At 43.5% G+C, this 20673-nt stretch overlaps 2 protein-coding genes across 4 annotated transcripts in view; one reads left to right on the top strand and one right to left on the bottom strand.

Moving 5' to 3' along the window:
* LOC137377501 (mastermind-like protein 2) overlaps nt 1–20673 on the top strand; it is a 381717-nt gene that overhangs the window by 648 nt on the left and 360396 nt on the right. The window lies entirely within an intron of this gene.
* Nucleotides 1–20673, bottom strand: part of zgc:110222 (uncharacterized protein LOC550336 homolog) — a 204293-nt gene that overhangs the window by 65959 nt on the left and 117661 nt on the right. For 2 of the 3 annotated variants that reach the window (XM_068047167.1, XM_068047169.1), the window contains exon 1: nt 17049–17183. The exons of the other annotated variant lie outside the window; for it this stretch is intronic. The gene's annotated coding sequence lies outside the window, so the exon portion shown is untranslated. Of the gene's footprint in view, nt 1–17048; nt 17184–20673 lie in introns of those variants that run through there. 3 annotated transcript variants of the gene reach the window in all.

Below are 20673 nucleotides of genomic sequence, written 5' to 3'. Positions count from 1 at the left end.
ATGCACAGCTTTTAAAAAGAACATTTTGAGATTCTTGATCGAAAGTGTATGTTGCATTAATTTTATTGTTCTAAATGTTGGAAAATCTGCTTCTTATAAATATATATTTTTAAGTTTCACCATTTAAAAAAAAATTTTCTCTTCTATTAGCCCCCAGCCTGCCATCCTCTCAGAGGCTTGCACCATATTTCAGCAGAGTGTGGGCAGGACATCGGACCCTGAGGCTCTGCCAACCCTGTCTGGGGGGATTTTCAACGTCCGATCCCCAATTTCCCCGGTGTTCTGCGCAGCATCCGTTTAATATCTCGCCCAGGAACCCTGGCCAAATCAGGAACATGCTGCACGTGGAAATGTGTTGTTTGTCTTTAAAGGGGTTTGTTGCTTTTGGGAGCAAAGAAATGGAGAAGATTCTTTATTTTTTTTTATTTAGAGATACAGCACTGAAACAGGCCCTTTGGCCCACAGAGTCTGTGCCGACCAACAATCACCCATTTATACTAATCCTACAGTAATCCCATATTCCCTACCACCTACCTACACTAGGGGCAATTTACAATGGCCAATTTACCTATCACCTGCAAGTCTTTGGCTGTGGGAGGAAACCGGAGCACCCGGCGAAAACCCACACGGTCACAGGGAGAACTTGCAAACTCCGCACAGGCAGTACCCAGAACTGAACCCGGGTCCCTGCAGCTGTGAGGCTGCGGTGCTAACCACTGAGCCACTGTGCCGCCCATATCTATCGATATGTCTATGGGAATGACCGAGGGTGCACCCTCAAGTATGACAGAGGGCATGACTGGAGGTATTTCTCAAGGATGTCACTTGAGGGTGTGACTTGAGGGCATGACCCAAGGCTGTGTGACTCGAGGGTATGAATCAAAGATGTGACTGGAGGGTGTGAATCAAGGATGTGACCGGAGGGTGTGATTCAAGTGTGTGTCTTGAGGGTGTGACAAGAAGACGTGACTCAATGGTGTGAATTGAGGCTGTAACTGAGCTTGTGACTCAAGGATGTGACTCAAGGGTGTGGCTTGAGCATGTGACCTGAGGATATTCCACTCAAACAATGCTGCAACATTTTCACAAGCTGAAAGGATGTCACCATTTTGAATAATTGTCACATTTGGAAAACTATGCAGTAACATGGCAACAGTGACAATAGTCCCTTACTGTCAAATGTACCTCACCAAAAATGCATGGATAGCGTCGAGAAGTGTGGATATGATACTTCTGTATCTGTCTGAAGTATGTACATGCAGCCGAGTCTGTGCAACTGTACACATTAATTATATACCTGCAACATCAATACAGTAATGCATTATATGTAGATTATATGCCTGTATACCATGTGTTTCTGCAGTGACTACATATGAAATCTGTGTAAGTCTGGACAGGAAGTGTATACAAACTGTATTTGCATGAATGAAGGCAACAGTGTGCGATTATAAGTAGAATATACACCTGATGCTTCATGAGTAAGAGGACTGTGTAAATTATACACACGATAGATGCGTCAGCTATCTAAATCTATTGCATTCCTGAGAAAAGTGAGCTCAGTGATGTTACAATGGACGTAAGTAAATTAATGCTACTGGAATTCATTGCAATGACCACCACTTTGAGAAAATGAACCACACACAAACAAAACTGTCAGTGGCACAACCAGTTGGCATTGGAATTGGCAGTGCCAACAGATAGTTTGATGCTGGTGATTTTGCAGCATGTCAAGCTTCAGGTCTCACCCACTCATATGAGGAGAGTTGCTTCATGAAAGCAACAGGCTCCTTAAGGAGAGCAATTCCCACATCCCCTGGTGTCTGTTTCAAAGGCAATAATGAGAGACAATAATGAGGTTTTCGATTTGGCTTATCGTGAATTAAATCTTTCCATGGTCCTGGGGAGAAAATATAATTTTAACCCCCGCCCCCCCCCCAAATGAATACATAAATAATGCCCAATATCATCTGCTATACTTTCAAAAAGATACATATTTATGAACATGATCATTTTAAATGGTAATTCTAGCTGCATTGTTGCTGAGTCCCTGTGATAATATCCATCAAAGCACTGGATCATGAAAATTTGTTACAGCCAGTTAATCAGTCTGAATCATTTTAGCTTGTAGCATTCCCCATTAAAGTCAGTTTTTATCCCCTTATTGCCAGCAGTAGCTTGTTATCAACAGTTGAATAGTTTTTTTTGAGGAAACAGTTCCGTTTGTTTTGCACGACGTGTGATGTCACTTCACTTTCATGTTTTTATTTACTGTTTAACGCAAATTCATTTACATAAACCCACTGTCTACTAGCATCAACGTGTGTGCTCTGTAATGTCCCTTCCCATGGCTTTGTCTGAATAATGTCTCATTCCTTCTAGTCCACAGGCATCTATGCATTTTGCAAGATTAATAATTACAAAGTGTAAAGTCTTGAGGATAGGAGTGGTTCCTTGATCTTTTAGCTAGACATGAAGAGAGAAACAGAGACGTCAGCAAATCGTGCATCAAACAAGAGTTCTTTGTTCCGTTAGCTGGTGGTCACTGTGATAAATCCCTGCTGTTTTCTAAAGTTTTAGGTTTTCACTTTGGAATAAACTTTAGCTTGTAGTCCTTATTTTGCAAACTGTCATTTACAACTGAGCATATTTCGTAACCTCAATAATTGCATATCATTTTGCCGAACATGAGCATGGTTTATTTGTGTGAGAGAAAGGCTTTTTTCCACTGTTATCAACTGCTTTATTGAGAGGTGGGCACTGCTGGCCATGTGCTCACACATGAATTGATCACATCTGAAATCACTGCACCTCTGGAAGTATCTGCTTCTATGTTGTGCCACCGAATTCTCCACACACACCTGTAAAGTTTTGGGTGCAAAGAGACATTGGAACAGTTGTGTACAGGCACTTGATGCTTGACTGAGCGTAGAGTGAACAAGGTTTCCTGCTGTTAGGAGAACAATCTCGTGATGTTTCTAGGCCAAAGATGCTTACTGGCTGTTATCAATTCTATAAAAGGTGTGATTTTTCTTTCTAAGAATGGGGATTTGAATACTACCTAGTGTACATATTGTGATCTTGAATGCACTGCCTGAAAGAGTGGTGGAAGCAGATTCAATAGTGATATTCAATGGAAATTGGACTATTTACTTGGAATCATAGAACAGTATAGCACAGAAGGAGGCCATTCAGCCCACTGAGTCTACGCCAGTTCTTTTGAACGTCCCTGCGTTTTCTCAATATCACTGCAATTTTTTCTTCTTCCAGTATTTATAAATTCCCTTTTGAAGGCTACTGTTGATTCTGTATCGACCACCCAAACAGGCAGTGTTTTCCAAATCCACTCATTGCATTAAAAAAAAATGTCCTCAGGTCGCCTCTGGTCCCTTTGCCAATCACCTTAATTCTGATTATCAACCATTCAGTCATTGCAAACAGTTTATTTTTATTTACTCTATGATTTTAATGATTCATCATTTTAAACACCTCTATCAAATCTTCTCTTAGCCTTCTCAGCTCGAAGGCAAACATCCCCATCTTCTCCATGTTATATGATTGCCTTTAAGAGTGATGTCCCCTCAAGATCTTAGTATGCTAATGAGCTAAGTACCAGAATTCAATCATGTGAGTTCAAGCCAGTGTCATTCTACAACTGTAACACCTAGAGGACGGTTCTGTAAATAGTTTTCTTTGTACTGTACATAATAGTCTAGCTGTTAATAAACCTGTTTGCGATCTTCAGCATAACTGGACTCCGTGCATCTCATTTATGTTGCATCAGACGACATTAAGAACTTATTACACTCCAGTCTATCCACGTAACTTATCCCTCATCCCTGGAACCATTCCAGTAAATCTCTTCTGTACCCTCTCCCAAACCTTCACATCATTCCTAAAGTGTGGTGCCCAGAATTGGGCACAATACTCTACCTGGGGCCAAACCAGTGTTTTAGAGTGATAGTCATTTACAGCACAGGAGGTCATTTAGCCCATTGAGTCCATGCTGGTTCTCAATGGAACTATCCAGTCAGTCCCATTCCCCAACTTGATCCCCAAAGCCCTGCAAGTTTATTTCCTTCAAGTGGTCATCCAATTTCCTTTTGAAGTCACTGACTGTCTCCACTTCCACCACCCTTGTGGGCAGCGAGTTCCAGGTCATTACCACTCGCTGCATAAAAAAGTTCTTCCTCACATTCCCCCTGCATCTCTTGCCCAAAACCTTCAATCTGTGTCCCATAGTCCTTGTACTATTAGTTAATGGGAATGGTTTTTCCTTGTCTAACTTATCTAAGCCTGTCATAATTTTGTGCACCTCTATCAAATCTCCCTTCAAACTCCATTGCTCTATTGGAACAACCCCAGCTTTTCCAACCTAACCTTGTAACTAACATCCCCTATCCCCAGAACCATTCTGGTAAATATACAGGTTTTATACAGGTTTAGCATAACTTCCTGGCTTTTGTACTCTATTATTCTATTAATAAAGCTCAGGATGGGAAATGCATTATTAAGGGCTTTGTTAACCTGTCCTGCCACCTTCAAAGATTTGTGCACAAACCTGAAAAGGAAACATTTACAGGGCCGTAGGGAAAAAGCAGAGGGTTGGGACTAATTGGGTAGCTCTTGGGTGGCACAGCACAATGGGCTGAAAGGCCCATGATTCTATGATGTGATGCTTGTGCCTGTGTACAGTACATCGATATCACTGATAATGACCAGACTGCAGATGAGGGGTTTAGTACTTTGACAGAGGACATGTTTCTGCTGGCATATTTGATTTCCTGAAAAGTTCACCATTCCTGGTCATGCTACCAGAGAGCATCACCATGTGGAAACTCAATGCTTTCCCATAGGGTGGGAGGGCTCACAAGAGAGTGAGCTTTCCTTGATTGCTCTTGAAAAATCCCAAAGACTTGATATAGAGCAGCAAAGCCAGATGTTTGGAAAAAAACTACTTACTCTCTTTCCTGCCTCAGGAGCACTGCAGAATGCAGTGGGGTGAGGGTGCTTAAAGAGGGGGAGAAGAATAAAGATACCTTTTTAATAGCTCATAACAAAGCTTAGCTAACAGAATAATGATTGCCCTGTTAGATATTACTGTGTAGTTAATATATTTGTCATTACGGTGCATGTTTCAGAAAACATTAGCTACTCCCTATAATTGGATTTGGGTGATAAATATAATATTGGCTGATAATTAACTCTTTCGAAATTAAGTGAGGATGATTGCTTGATTCTTGAGGAATTTCATGGATTTTAATTGAATGCTGAGGGGAATATAATGGGATAATGAAGGATGGATAAATATATTTGCACAGCAATGATGCTGCTCATTAGTTCTGTTAAACGTTGTGTCTGTTGTATGTGAAGGTATGCAGTTTTTTTGTCAATAGCTGTTTTTACTTATTACCAACATTTTGCTTGCAAATGGAAATTGCTATAAGGAGCAATGCATTCAAATAGCCATGTCCTGTGAGGAATCACAGGTTGAAATTCTGCCGAAGCAATGGAGGTCCCATTGTGGAGGAGGCTTTCGGATGGCTGGCGGGACACCCCCACAGTTTTGCCAGGACGAGGCAGTTAAGAGCCCGCAGGTGGAAGAAACAGCCAATTAAGGACAGAGGGCTGGCCTTCCACACTGCCGACCCAATCAGCTCTGGAGCCTCGGCAGCGCCACTGAGAGAGGGGCTGCTGTTGAGGCAACAAGGAGAATGCAAAGCTACCTCCATTTTGAGGAGCGCTTGGAAGGCTTGGAGAACTGAGGAGAAACCCCTCTAGCGGCACTCTGGGGGCCACAGTGGAGGGTGCTGCCAGCGGCCTCCTTCCTGCGCCGTGGAACCTCCGGCTCTGATGACCCCTCCCCCACCCCCCCCCCACACCCACCCCAGGAAGCCGCTGGAAGGTCACCTCCATGTGGCTGGCGGCCTCCCCGCATGGCGGGTGTGGGGGAGAGTGATGTCCGCGGCCTGGAAAAAAATCGCCCTTAATTGAGCCATTAATCATTCAAATTGTCTGCCCGCCTCTGCTTGCCAGGCAAGCTGCTGCCATTTCCACGGCTGGGAAACCTCCCTGGTGGCTGCCCAGCATTTTACCTGCCCCTGCCGTCTCCATTCCTGCCATCCAGAGGCCGGTAAAATTCCGCCCATAGTCCGTTACAGCTCTAATGCAGCACACAAGAAAACTTATGGCATATTAACTGCATACATTCTTAATGAAGGGTATGATGGTTTATTGTATAACCCATGTGCTATCACTTATTCAATTACTGGGGCACATTACAGAGCTGCTGACATGGAAGATAAACGCATGGAAACCTGCACAGTTAGTTCAACACAATTCAAAACAGTGTAGAACAATGCAACACAGTGCAATAGCAGAAAGCACAACACAGTAAAAGTGGCAAGTGCTACTGCATTATCTTTCTATTAGTTTAGAATCCTTTGGTAAGTTCCTAATAGATTTGATCAATACATACTTGCGTAATGTTTTGTCAGAAGCTAAGCTTTCCTATCATTTAATGTGCTGGCAAACAAGTGGTTTTTAAAATGAAATCTACACAATTTAAATTCAAATTACCTGCATGTATGCATTTCGAAGTGCTAAATTAATGTGTCAGAATAATCCACTAAATATATTTGGATTATCTGAGTTAAGGGCACTCATCTGTGTCTGATTATGTTTGATCCAATGTAAAGATAAGTCACCATAAATTCAAACTGGCATATCTAGCACGTGTAAGCACAGCCTTTTAAAATATATTCACCGATTTGTACAAAATTCTGCTGGAGTTTTACTCTAATTTATGAAATTGAAACCGAATAGACACATTGATAATTATAACTCTCCTTCATCGCAATATGGCTTCTAATTATCTAATTAGTTCATCTCTGCTCATGATCTTAACACTCTACTCACACTGCCTGACTAATAAATAGCACAGTATATATGAATGCCACAGAGAGTTTCTTGCACATTGCACGCTTGCTAGCCATTTGTCCCAATACCATGTTCTGCATCTGCAAAGCAGGAACATTTAAGCAAAAGGATTCTGTGCTATTTTCAGAGTACGGCTACTTGCAACTCCTGCATCCTCCTGAACAGGTCGGTGGATAATGCGACTCTTTAATTGGCTTTGGGTGATGAATGTTACACTTTGCACCCAAACCAAATTAATCGGAAGTAGCTAATAATTTCCAGGGATTGTCACCTTGGCTGAAAATTTGGGAAATTTTGATGAGATGATAGACTCTTGGGGACTACTGCATGGTAACTGTTCATTTTATTTTACGCCAATTTTACTCTCAATTGTTGCAGGGCTCTGAATACAGCAGTGGGAAGCTATCATAGGAAAACATGCAAAGTTGACGACTGATTTGAGAATTCATACCCTGTTCCACCCACCCCCTCCGCACTGGCAGGCAAGACTATTGCACAAGTGCGAGGATGCAAAAAGGGTGGGAAAAAAATTTAAGTCCATTTAAAAAAAGCTCTTCTGAACTACATTTTTTTAAAAAATGAGGCCCGCATTGTGTATAGTGAGGTAAATAAAGAAAATGGTGACGTGGTTAAGTTCTGCCACTTGATGCTGCTACAGCCACTTCTCCAAAATACTCCCCCCAAGAGTATTTGTACAGAGATAGGGAAAGGCGACTGCATTACTGTCAACCAAAATCAATGAGTACAGGATCGGCAACATCAAATTCCATCATTATTTCTCTCAAAAATCTGCTAAAAATCGAATTTGGCTTTAAATATGGTCCAAATTGATGGGACAAACATCTTGCTCCAACTGTAAAAGAAGTGTCAAATGAATTTGGGTGGTTTCAAAGCAGTTCCAAGTGGGCAGAGGTCCATTAAAATGGCCAATAACTCAGCACCAATTGGCATTAAATTGCCATTCCTTACAGCAAGGCAGACTGCTATTGGAAATGGGGGGGGGAAAAATCACACTCGTGCCACAAAGGGTGGATTTCGAGGTTTGGGTTAAATCACATTAATTTTGCGTTGCACCTAATCCATTCTTTCTTGGAACGGCAGCAAGTGATACGATATTTTTATTCCCGAGTGCTCACATCCCTCAATTTGAGCGTAGAAATATCTAAATTTGTGCATACGTTGCGTGATTGTTTTATCTACTGTTAATTGATTCGAGGGCTTCATCTGTGGCTGTTAAAGAGTCAGATGATAATTTAAAGGAGTCAAGAAGATTAAATGACCATGAACTAAAATAACAGCCGAGTAAAAGTAATGAATGTATATTTGGGTCCTGCTCCTCCATTCTTGTACACTAATAGCTGCAATTTAGGATGAGCACTAGGCAGGGATTGAACAGAGTTGCAGGGGACAATGACAGAATTAAGGCGCTGGGGAGCGGGTGGGTGGCGAGGCCTATTGATGCCTCATCACAGTGACTGGAATTTTTCTCTCCCCCTACTCCTCTCCCCCACCCTCTCCAGAACTGCAGCTGGCCCTTCGTCTCCCAACCTGCCACATGCAAGTGGCAACAAGGGAGCAGACCAGGTGAATTTTCCTTGTGTGAGAGTTGCCAACTCTCCAGGATTGCCCCGGAGACTCTAGGAAATGAAGATTAATATCTTGGATACTACTGAGAGCAATCCAGGAGAAAAAAATCATTGGGGCAGTAAAAAAAAGTTGTGCCTTTTTTCATTTTCTTTTTGAGCACTTTATTAGTTATAGAATATAGAAGGGAGAAAAGGCTGTTTGGCTGGGCATTGAGGCCGGTTGGAGGTGGGAGGTCATGTGATGAAACCTCCAGGAATACGACCATACAGAGTTGGAAACTTTGCCTTGCATCCATAGAAAAGTTACTGCACAGAAAGAGGCAATTCAGCCCATCACGTCTGCGCCAGCTGAAAAGGCTAGCCGCCCAATCTAAGTCCACTTTCCAGCACCTGGTCCGTAGCCTTGCAGGTTACAGCACTTCAGGTGCAGGTCCAGGTACCTTTTGAATGAGCTGAGGGTTTCTGCCCCCACCACCAATCCGGGCAGTGAATTCCAGAAACCCATCACCCTCTGGGTGAAAAAGTTTTTCCTCATGTCCCCTCTAATCCTTCTACCAATCACCTTAAATCTGTGCCCCCTGGTAACTGACCTCTCCGCTAGGGGAAACAACCTCTTCCTGTTTACTCTATCTAAGCCCCTCATAATTTTGTGCACCTCAATTATCTCACTCCTCAGCCTCCTCTGTTCTAAGGAAAATAACCCTAGCCTATCCAATCTTTCCTCATAGCTGAAATTTTCAAGCCCTGGCAACATTCTTGTAAATCTCATCTGTACTCTCTCCAGAACAATTATGTCCTTCCTGTAATGGGGTGACCTGATCTTTACGCAATATTCCAGCTGTGGCCTAACCAGCATTTTATACAGTTCCAGCATTACATCCCTGCTTTTGTATTCTATACCTCGGTCAATAAAGGAAAGCATTCCATATGCCTTCTTCACCACTTTATCTACCGGTCCTGCCACCGTCAGGGACCAGTGGATATGCACTCCAAGGTCTCTCACTTCCTCTACCCCTCAGTGTCCTCCCATTTATTGTGTATACCCTAGCATTGTTTGCCCTCCCCAAATGCATTACCTCACACTTCTCCGCATTGAATTCCATTTGCCACTTTTCTGCCCACTCAACCAAACCATTGATATCATTCTGGAGTCTACAGCTATCCTCTTCACTATCAACTACATGGCCAATTTTTGTGTCATCTGCAAATTTCTCAATCATGCCTCCCACATTTAAGTCCAAATTATTAATATATACCACAAACAGCAAGAGACCCAACAGTGAGCCCTGTGGAATGCCACTGGAAACCACCTTCCATTGGCAAAAACACCCATGGACCATTACCCTTTGTTTCCTGTCAATTTTGGATCCAACTTGTCACATTTCCCTGTATCCCATGGGTTTTTACTTTTCTGACCAGTCTGCCATCTGGGACCTTGTCTAATGCCTTACTAAAATCCATGTCGACAACATCCACTACACTACCCTCATCAAACTTCCTTGTTACTTCCTCAACAAATTCAATTAATTTAGTAAGACACGACCTTCCCTTAACAAATCCATGCTGACTATCCTTGATTAATCTGTGCCTTTCTACGTGATAGTTTATCCTATCTCTCAGAGTTGATTCTAATAATTTGCCCACCACCGAGGTCAGACTGACCAACTTATAATTATTTGGCCTATCCCTCGCACCCTTTTTAAACAATGGCACAACGTTCGCAGACCTCCAATCCTTTGATATCTCGCCTGTATCTCGTGAGGATTTGAAGATGATCCTCAGAGCATCTGCGATTTCCTCCCCGGCTTCCTTTAATAGCCATCTGACCCTGGTGATTTATTCACTTTCAGATAATACGAAACTTGGAAGCATTGTGAACTGTGAGGAGGATAGTGTAGAACTTCAAAAGGACATAGACAAGTTGATAGAATGGGCAGACAGTGGCAGATGAAATTCAATGCAGAGAAATGTGAAGTGATTCATTTGAGTAGGAAGAACATGGACAGACAATATAAAATACAGGGTACAATTCTAAATTAGGTGCAGCAGCAAAGTGACCTGGGTGTACATGTGCATAAGTCATTGAAGGTGGCAGGACAGGTTGAGAGAGCGGTTAACAAAGCATACAGTATCCTGGGCTTTATTAATAAGGGCATAGAGTACAAGAGCAAGGAAGTTATGTTGAACTCGTATAAGAAACTAGCTCGGCCTCAGCTGCAGTATTGTGTCCAGTTCTGGGTGCCGCACTTTAGGAAAGACGTGAGGGCATTGGAGAGAATACAGAAAAGATTCACAAGAATGGTTCCAGGGATGAGGAATTTCAGTTATGAAGATAGATTGGAGAAGTTAGGATGTTTTCCTTGGAGAAGAGAAGGCTGAGAGGGGATTTGATGGAGGTATTCAAAATCATGAGGGGTCTGGACAGAGTAGATAGAAACTGTTTCCACTCATGAAAGGACCGAGAACGAGAGGGCACAGATTTAAAGTATTTGGTAAAAGAAGCAAAAAAGTGACATGAGGAAAAACTTTTTCACACAGCGAGTGGTTAAGGTCTGGAACGCACTGCCTGAGGCAGGTTCAAATGAAGCATTCAAAAGGGAATTAGACTGTTAGATGAAAAGGAAGAATGTGCAGGGTTATGAGGAGAAGGCGGGAGAATGGGACTGAGGGAATTGCTCTTTCAGAGAGCCAGTGCGGACACGATGGGCCAAATGGCCTCCTTCTGCACTGTAACGATTCTGTGATTCAAGGATGTCTGACCTCTAGTACTTCCTCTCTCATTACGCATATCGTATTTAATGCTTCACACTCCTCTTTCTCTACAATATCTGCATCAACTCTTTCCTTTGTGAATACAAAGTACTCATTAAGAACCCTGCCCATATCTTCTCCATCCACGCATAATTTATTTATTTATTTATTATTATTTTTTTATTTAGAGATACAGCACTGAAACAGGCCCTTCGGCCCACCGAGTCTACGCTGACCATCAACCACCCATTTATACTAATCCTACATTAATCCCATATTCCTACCACATCCCCACAATTCCCCTACCACCTACCTATACTAGGGGCAATTTATAATGGCCAATTTACCTATCAACCTGCAAGTCTTTGGCTGTAGGAGGAAATCGGAGCACCCGGCAAAAACCCACACGGTCACAGGGAGAACTTGCAAACTCTGCACAGGCAATACCCAGAATCGAACCCGGGTCGCTGGAGCTGTGAGGCTGCGGTGCTAACCACTGCGCCGCCCTTCTACATCTCTCATAGGTCCTACCCTTTCCTTAGTTATCTCTTGCTCTTAACGTATTGATAAAACATCTTTGGTTTTCCTTGATTTTACCTGCCAATATTTTTTCAAGTCCATTCTTTGCTTTCCTAATTTCCTTTTTGACTTCACCCCTGCACTTTGTGACATGAGGAAAAACTTTTTCACACAGTGAGTGGTTAAAGTCTGGAATGTACAACTCCTCTAGGCTTTCTAAAGGATTAAGTTTTTTGTGACTGTCATAAGCTTTCTTTTTCTGCTTTATCTTATCCTGTATGCTTCTAGATAACCAGGAGGCTCTGGGTTTGGCCGTACCATTCTTTATCTTTGTGGGTACATGTCTACACTGTACCAGTGAAATCTTACTTTTGAATGCCTCCCACTGGTATGCCACTGATTTTCCTTCAAGTAGGTGAATCCAGTCCACTTTTACCAGGTCATCTCTCATCTTCATAAAATTTGCCTTCCCCCAATTTAGAACTTTTACTCCTGTTCTATCCTTGTCCTTTTCCAAATTAATGCTAAATCTAACTGTATTATGGTCACTATTTCCAAAATGATCATCCACTGCTACTTCATCCACTTGCCCAGCTTCATTTCCTAAAACTAAATTTAGAATTTCACTCCCTCTCATTGGGCTTGTTACGTGCTGGCTAAAAAAGTCCTCCTGAATGTGGTTCAAGAATTTTGTGCTGTCTGTGCCCTTCACACTGTTTGTATCCCAACTATTGAAATCCCCAACTCTTATTTCCCTATTGTTTTTGCACGCAGAAATTTGTCTACATATTTGTTCTTCTATCTCTCTCTCACTATTCGGGGGTCTATAGTACACTCCTCGTTGTGTGACTGCCCCTTTTTTATTTCTGAACTCAACCCATATGGCCTCATTTGATGATTCATTTTGCATAACATCCCTCCTCACAGTTGTAATTGATCTTTAATCAATAATGCTACACCCCCTCCTTTTTTATCCCCTTCCCTATCCTGCCTGAAAACTCTATATCCAGGGATGTTGAGCTGCCATTTTTTGCCCCTCTTTAAGCCAACTTTCCATTATAGCAATGATATTGTGTTGGCATGTGTCTATCTGTGCCCTCAGCTCATCAGCTTTAGTTGCTATACTCCTTGCATTTAAATAAATACCTCTTAACACTGCCAAATTCCAGTGCTGCACACTTTTTAACCTTTGCTTCTTCTGCCTTTCAGAGTCACTCACTAATTTTCTGCCTCTCATTCCCTGCCCTGAAACTGTCCTATCTGAAACTGCCCTCAGGTTCCCAGCTCCCTGCCAATCTAGTTTAAACCATCCCCAACAGCACTAGCAAACCATCCTGCAAGGATATTCATCCCAGTCCTGTTCAGGTGTCGCCTGTCTGGCTTGTACAGGTCTCACCTTCCCCAGGACCGGTCCCAATGCCCCACCTGTGTTATTGTTGCTTCCCAGGCTGCCATTGGGACAGTTATGATCGGCTGAGAGCCCTGAGGTGCCCTAGTGGAAGAAGTGGTCTCCCTTCCCTCCATTCCATCTCCACTTACATTATTTATAAAGGTCTCATCTGCAAAGCTCTTCTGTAGCAGCAGTATGTACTATCTAAAGGATGTACTATAACAGCTCACTAAGATTACTTCACCAGTACCTCCCTCCTCTGTGACCTCTACAACTAAGCACAGCAGCAATGTTCTGAGAGCGCCATCACTTCTCATTTCCCCTCCAAGTCATGCATGCTCATCACTTGGACATATATTACCATTCCTTCCATAATATCTTGCAATTCCCTACCTAACACCATTGCATAACTCAGTACAGAACTGAGGGAGCACTGCACTATCGGAGGCAACATTCCCTCCCAGTTTTTTTTCGAGCGTGCGGGCAATTTGTTTTAAGTGTGCAGCCCCCTTAAAAATTTTTTTGCACGGCCATGCACGCACGGTAATCTAAAGGACTGACTTGTCTGTGCCCTGCGTGAGGACTTTTGTGTTGCTGCATGGCCGCATGGCCACGCAGGTTAAAGGGAACATCGGCTTGGACGAAATGTGAAACGGAGGCCCGTCTGCCCTCTCAGGTGGACATAAAAGATCCCATGGCACTATTTTGAAGAACAGCAGGGGAGTTATCCCCAGTGTCTTGGGCAATATTTATCCCTCAATCAACAGCACAAAAACAGATTATCTGGTCATTATCACATTGTGGGAGCTTGTTATGCGCAAATTAGCTGCTGTGTTTCCTATATTACAACAGCGGCAATACTTCAGAAGTACCTCATTGGCTGGAAAGCGCTTGAGGACGTCCTGAGGTCACTAGTAATTGCAAGTGCTTGCTTAATTTCTTATTGTGGGCACACCATCACTACAAGGACTGCACTGGTTCAAGAAGGCAGCTCACCATCACCTTCTCAGCAAAACTAGAGATGGGCAATAATTCTTGGTCTTGCCATCCCAGGAACAATTTTTTTTTTTAAGTTAGCACGCTTCGAGTAAGACTTTTTTCCCCCAGTCCGAAAGCAGTAAATGAATGTTAGCACTCACTTCCATTTTTTAAAAAACATTTTAAGTTGCTTGAAAATGTACAGATTGCTAAAGTACCGCCCACTTGAGATCAAACACAATCGGATTACATCTTTAACATCATGCACTCTTCACAAAGTGATTGTTTTTGCCTGTGATGTTTTTATCGAAGATTCATGTCAATTTCCCAAGACCAGATTTTACATGATAGCAACAACATTATCAATAGTGAGTGTTTAAGGGCTTTGCTTCCTATTTTTCATTCTGGATGTGGTATTTGCCTGTATTTTTCCCTGTGATCTAACAGTGGGGAGTTTCCTAACATCCCAGTGTGATGAGGTGCCCATTCCAGTTGGTGATTCTAGGTGGTGGGGTAAAGCTCCTTCTAATTTCTGTCCCTGGACATCCAGTAGGGCAATGAATTTTAAACTGTTTTGGTTGAAGGACCCTTTTTCAAATGGATTAGTAAATATCGATCCCGCATCTAAATTATAATATATAAAACGCAGAACACATGAGCAAACTTGTATTTTATCACTCTTTGAGTTTGAGTTCTATGAACCACTCAAATATTTAAAAAACTCTCGTCTCTTGAACAAGGCTGAACTCACCTGCCGCCCACCACTAACCTTGGTAACTGTGGGGGTATTTTATGCTGGCGACGGGGGTCCCGATGTTGAGGGAAGCTGATGCCGAGATTCCCCCCCACCTCTATTCCAGAAGATCCACCGAATTTAGTGCCAATCAGGCACTTAAGTGGACAGCGGTGGGCCTTCCATAAGATTTAGGACCCCTTTGGCTAACATCCCGCCCTTGGAGAGTGCCAGCCAATCAGAGGCCAGCAGCATCATCACAGAGGCAGTGGCTGCTGCTGGGGATGACTGTCCTGGAGGCGGACGATTGTTGCTGGACCCAGCCTACAGCGGGGGCCCCCCACTTCCTGATGCCGTGTCCCTCTTTCAGGCACTAAGTGCCTTTGAACGAGGGTACACCGCGCCCCCCCCACCCCCAACCACCACCGAAGAGCTGTGAAGCAGCTGCATGGTTTCTTGTGCCTTGTTTTCCAAACAGCGACAGGACCACCCGACGCTCGGGTAATTGCAGCTGCAGTGGAAAGAGGTCCTTAATTGGGGGTTAATTACCCAGTTAAGGGCCCCAATTAGCAGCGGAGCAGCAAGGCTGTTCACGGGCCTTCCCGACCTGGACTGAATTTCGGCAGAGGTGAGATGGTGGCGGCAACCTCCCCCGCCCCCGCCCCCATCCCACCCTATTTTATGCTCTAACGCCTTCAAAAGCAGCCACAGGGGACAGCATAAAATTCCACCCTGTGGGTCTAGCTGGTAATCTTCCTTCCACTCTCAGAGCTCCTCCATGCACACTCCCTGAGGTGAGACAGGCAGCCCACTCTGCGCTGGACAGGTGGCTTGTGAAGTACTGCATTCCTCTCCCACCTCTCTGCACGCACCAAGAACACCTACATTTGCATACTTCTCGACTATTTCACGGACCCCCAGAAAGTCTCGATAGACCCCCAGGGGTTCGCAGACCACAGTTTAAGAAACAATACAGTAGGGGACGTGTTGATGACCCTGTGGGACTCAATAACAACTATAGCCTGGATTTATACAGTGTATTTAACATAGTGAAGTATACCAACTGTTGAGATCGGGATATAAAGTTCGGATTCAGCCTTGCGAATTTTCCAGAGCAGATCCCTGAATAAAATCACTTTTACATTCCATTGAATGTAAGGTAGCCCTGGGATCAAAGTCTCTAATTGTTTCCATCATGCTAAATATGATCTTGGAAATTGATGGGAGCTATGAAAATTTACATCTCAGACCATGGAAATGGCTTTGCTTGTCAAAAGTACTTGATGCTAAATACTCAATCTTATTGTGTTTGATCTTAAGTAAGTTGTGTTATTGCAATTCATATGTTTTCAAACAATTTGATCGATTAAAAAAACTCAAGTGAGCACGCACATTCATTTCGTGCTTTCAGAGCTATAAAAAGCATCTTAAGTTTAGAGTGCTGGCTGTTGTACTTTAGGGCTCACTAATGCCTCTTATAGGTTTTCTAATTAAACTATGATGTCCCAGAGGTCAGTGTGGGACTGAGAACTCGACCATGGCTCCTAGGTCCAGTCTGACTGCAAAGTGATGAACTGCCTGGAGTTATAGCAAGTTCATCAGTTTACTGCAAAGAAAAAGCATCCGGATTATTATTGCCAATCTTGGTCTGTGTGAATATTTTTACTCAGCTTACACATTAGCCAGTTTATTGCCATGAGCTGACATGGCAGTATCATTGACTGCGTGTTAAAACCTGCAACAATGCACTCCATTTTACTTCAACAATTTTGTTCATGGAGTATGAAGCAATGCAGCTAGCTGTGACATTACACTCTCAGGGCTGGCTTTTGTAGTCCCACTGCCGGGAGTGGAGGCAGGCACGAAACATGACGGCCATCCCCCATTGGACCTGTGCTGCCGCGATTACTCCATGAACAAAATTGTTGAAGTAAAATGGAGTGCATTGTTGCAGGTTTTAACACAGTCAATGATACTGCCATGTCAGCTCATGGCAATAAACTGGCTAATGTTTAAGCTGACTAAAAGTATCCATGCAGAGTTGACCCCTTCCCCACTTCCCCCATACTTGGTGGCGCCAGCTTTCCCTGGACGGGAAAGTGAATGTGCAAGATGATTGGGAACTGAAGTTAAGATCGTTGCGGAATACACTTACATTAGTGCAAACATCGAATTAGCACATGGAAAGCAGGCACCGCCACGGAAATTCCCTGCCACTGGGAAGATCGGGCACGGCAATCCGGCATCATGTTCCATGGTGAGCCGCTGCTGCTCCGATTCTCCAGCATTCCCCCCCCCACCCCTCCACCCCGCCACAGAACACGGTGTCAGGCTGGGAACAAAATCCAGCCCTCAACTTCCAGTTCTGGTATGAATTTGCCTTTAATGTTCAGGGCACATTTCACATTGCAACACCTTGCATTTATACAGGAATCCTCAACCGCAGGCGACAGGAGCATTTTACAATAAGGGGAGGAACGATGCCAGAGTCGCCAAGGATAGGGGAAGGCAGAGAAATGGGGAGGCTAGGATGTGCAACTGAAGGCAGGGCCATGACAAGGGTTTTGAAGAGGCTTTTGAAAGCAGAGTGGGTGGGCAGAGCAGAGGGATTGGGTAGAGAATTCCAGAGGACAGGACTGGAGGGGCTAAATGATTGGAGCAGCAAGAGCAGGGCAGTCAAGGTGAAGATCAGTGTTAGAGGAGCAGAGGGTATGTCCAGGAACATGAGGCAGGCAAGATCATTAAGACAGAATAGGTTTGGGAAAGGCCATGGAAAGATTTGCAAACAAGGATGAGACTTTCATCTCGACCACCTGGATCATGGGGAGCCCATGGAGGTTGGAGGGGCGGGCTGGGGAGTGTTGGTCTCGAAGCGGGCAAGGGTCCAGACTGCAGGGTTTTTGGATGAGTTGAAGCTTGTGGAGGGTTGGCAAAGTTGAGGCCTCAACATGTGAAATCATGGATGAGGATTTCAGCAGCAGAAGGGAACAGACAAAAGTGGAGTTGGGTAATATTCCGGAGGTGGAAGAAGGCAGTTTCGTTAAAGTGGATGTGAAAGAGGAAACTGAGCTCAGGGGTGAGCAGGCCGCCAAAGTTCCTGACTCAGTTTGAGAAGACCAGCGGGGAAGGTGAGGGAATCAAGTCCAAAAGCACAAAGGTGCTGTCAGGAGCTAAAGAGGATGCCCTTGGCCTGCCAGTATTCAGCTGGAGGCTCTGGCTTATCTTGATATGACAGCCAATTTAAAAATGTGACAACCACGTTTGGATGGTGACTAAGCATTTGGTATCATCTGTATGCATGTGAAAGCTGACTCCTTGTTTTCGGATAATGTCAGTAAGACATAGCATGTGGTTAGTGAAAAGGAGAAGGAAAACAATGGACAACCCCTAGGGAACACCACAATGACTGTATGAGCAGAGGAGAAGCCATTGGCAGTATGGAGTATCTGCATTTAGTCAGGTTAGAGCAGATTCAGGAGATAATGTGTCCTTTGTGTGACAATAGTGGCTCAGCTGGTAGCTCTCTCTTGCCTCTGAATCAGAAGGTTATGGGTTCAAGCTCCGACTCCAGGACTCCAGTGCAGTGCTGAGGGAGTGCTGCACTGTCAGAGGTGTCGTCTTTTGGATGAGACATTAAACCGCGACCCCAGCTGTCCTTTTAGGTGCAAGAACACAAGAAATAGGAGCAGAAGTAGACCATATGACCCATCGAGCCTGCTCTGCCATTCAATACGTTCATGGTTGATCATGGGCTTCAATTCCACTTTCAGTGGATGGAAAAAAATCCCATGGCACTATTTTGAAGAGCAGGGGAATTCTCCCTGGTGTCCTGGGTCCAATATTTATCCCTCAATCAACATCACTGAAATGATTATCTGGTCAAAATCACATTGTTGTTTGTGGGAGCTTGCTGTGCACAAATTGGCTGCTGCATTTCCTATGTTACAGCAGTGACTACACTTCAAAAGTACTTCATTGGCTGTAAAGCACTTTGGGATGTCTGCTGGTTGTGAAAGGTGCTATAGAAATGCAAGTCTTTCTTTCTTGGAAGTGGACAGCAGCAGAGAAACACTGGAGGAGGATAGAGGAGTCGATGAAGTCAGAGGCACCACAGGAATTGAGGAGAATGAGCAGTGATAGGTACACAAGTTGTTTTCAGGTGCACAGATCATTTCCACCTTAGCATCATAGAATGGTTACAGCACAGAAGGAGGCCATTCTGCCTGTCATGTCTGTGCCAGCTCTCTGCAAGAGCAACTCAGCTACTTCCACTCTCCTGTCTTTTCCCCATAGCCTTGCAAATTTTTTTCTTTTCAGATAATTATCCAATACCCTTTCACTAGTGCAATCGAAGAACCACGGATGGGGCAGAAGCCGGATTGGTTGGATATATTTGATGGCCATATGTCCTTTTTCAAAAGAAAAATCACGCAATAATCCGAACTTTTCATTCTCTTATAATTATTTCCTAATTGAGCAACATGAGAAGCCATACAGCCAGAGGACCGGATAAAATGCACAACAGTTGAGCACCAGTAATATGTAAAAGTTCAGACAAAGTCATTGATACTTGGCCAAGCAATGTTCGGCTCAGATGGAGGAGTCCTGTAAACTGCCAATAAAACAATTAATTTGCTAATCTTTTTTTTAACATCGGTCCATTAAATCGGCTCATTTATCATTTTAAACACAAAGAGAAAACAATGAACAAAAACATATATTTAACGCAGTAGTGATCAGAATGCTAAACCAAGCCTCGGATTGGCTCTGTTTGCTGTACTTTCCATTAGAAAGGCTCCAACTCTGTCGCAGGCAACAGGAAATAGCTGGAGGAGCTGTGTGTCGCTTTTCTTGCGTGATGTTTTTGTGGTTCCGTGCTATTTTTCGACACAAGTTGTACCACAGCCTCCCAAGATTTGCTAAACAAGAAACCTTTATACTCAGATCAGAATTTTGCTTGGGATAGGTTGCATTTGGACCAATATGGCTGTAGATATATTTTCCAATTATTTTCTGAGTTTTAATCCTCAATCTTTCTTTTACCACTGTTTTTAATGCTGTTCCCTGTCTGGTGTAGGTATATTTAGCAAATAGATCAGCCCACGTGCATAACACCACACTTTGCTATGTTAAACATCATTTGCTAAAAATGGTCCCCCTTCTCCAACAGATCAAGATCTGTTTGGAGAAGTTGAGTATTCCCTACACTAGTGACACTTGCATGTTTCTTGGTGTTGTCCGCAAACTTGAGGATCATTTCCCCCCCAACACTTACATCTAGGTCATTAATGAAATGAGCAAAGGTACTAACACCGATCCCTTAGGGATACTAAGGGAGCACAGAATATGAATGTAAGCTAACAAAAGATATAAAAATGACTGTAAAAGCTTCTAAAAAGTATGTAAAAAGGAAACGTCTGGCTAAGACAAATGTGGGTTCATTGCAGGCAGAGTCAGGAGAATTTATAATGGGGAATAGAGAAATGGCAGAGAAGCTAAATGATTACTTTGTGTCTGTCAGAAGAAATCTCCCAGAATTAGAGATCAAAAAGGATTAGGGGGAATGAGGAATTGAAGGAAATTAGTATTAGTAAGAAGGCTGTATTGGAGAAATTAATGGGGCTGAAGATTGTTAAATCCCCAGGACCTGATATTCTACATCCCAGAGTGTAGAAAGAGGTAGCTATGTAGACAGTGGATGCATTGGTGATCATCTTCTAAAAAGCTATAGATTTTGGAGTGGTTCCTGCAGATTGAAAGGTCGCAAATGTCACCCCACT

This window comes from Heterodontus francisci, chromosome 15 (assembly GCF_036365525.1).
Source record: "Heterodontus francisci isolate sHetFra1 chromosome 15, sHetFra1.hap1, whole genome shotgun sequence".
Lineage (NCBI taxonomy): Eukaryota > Metazoa > Chordata > Chondrichthyes > Heterodontiformes > Heterodontidae > Heterodontus > Heterodontus francisci.
This window is presented reverse-complemented; position numbering and strand designations above follow the sequence as displayed.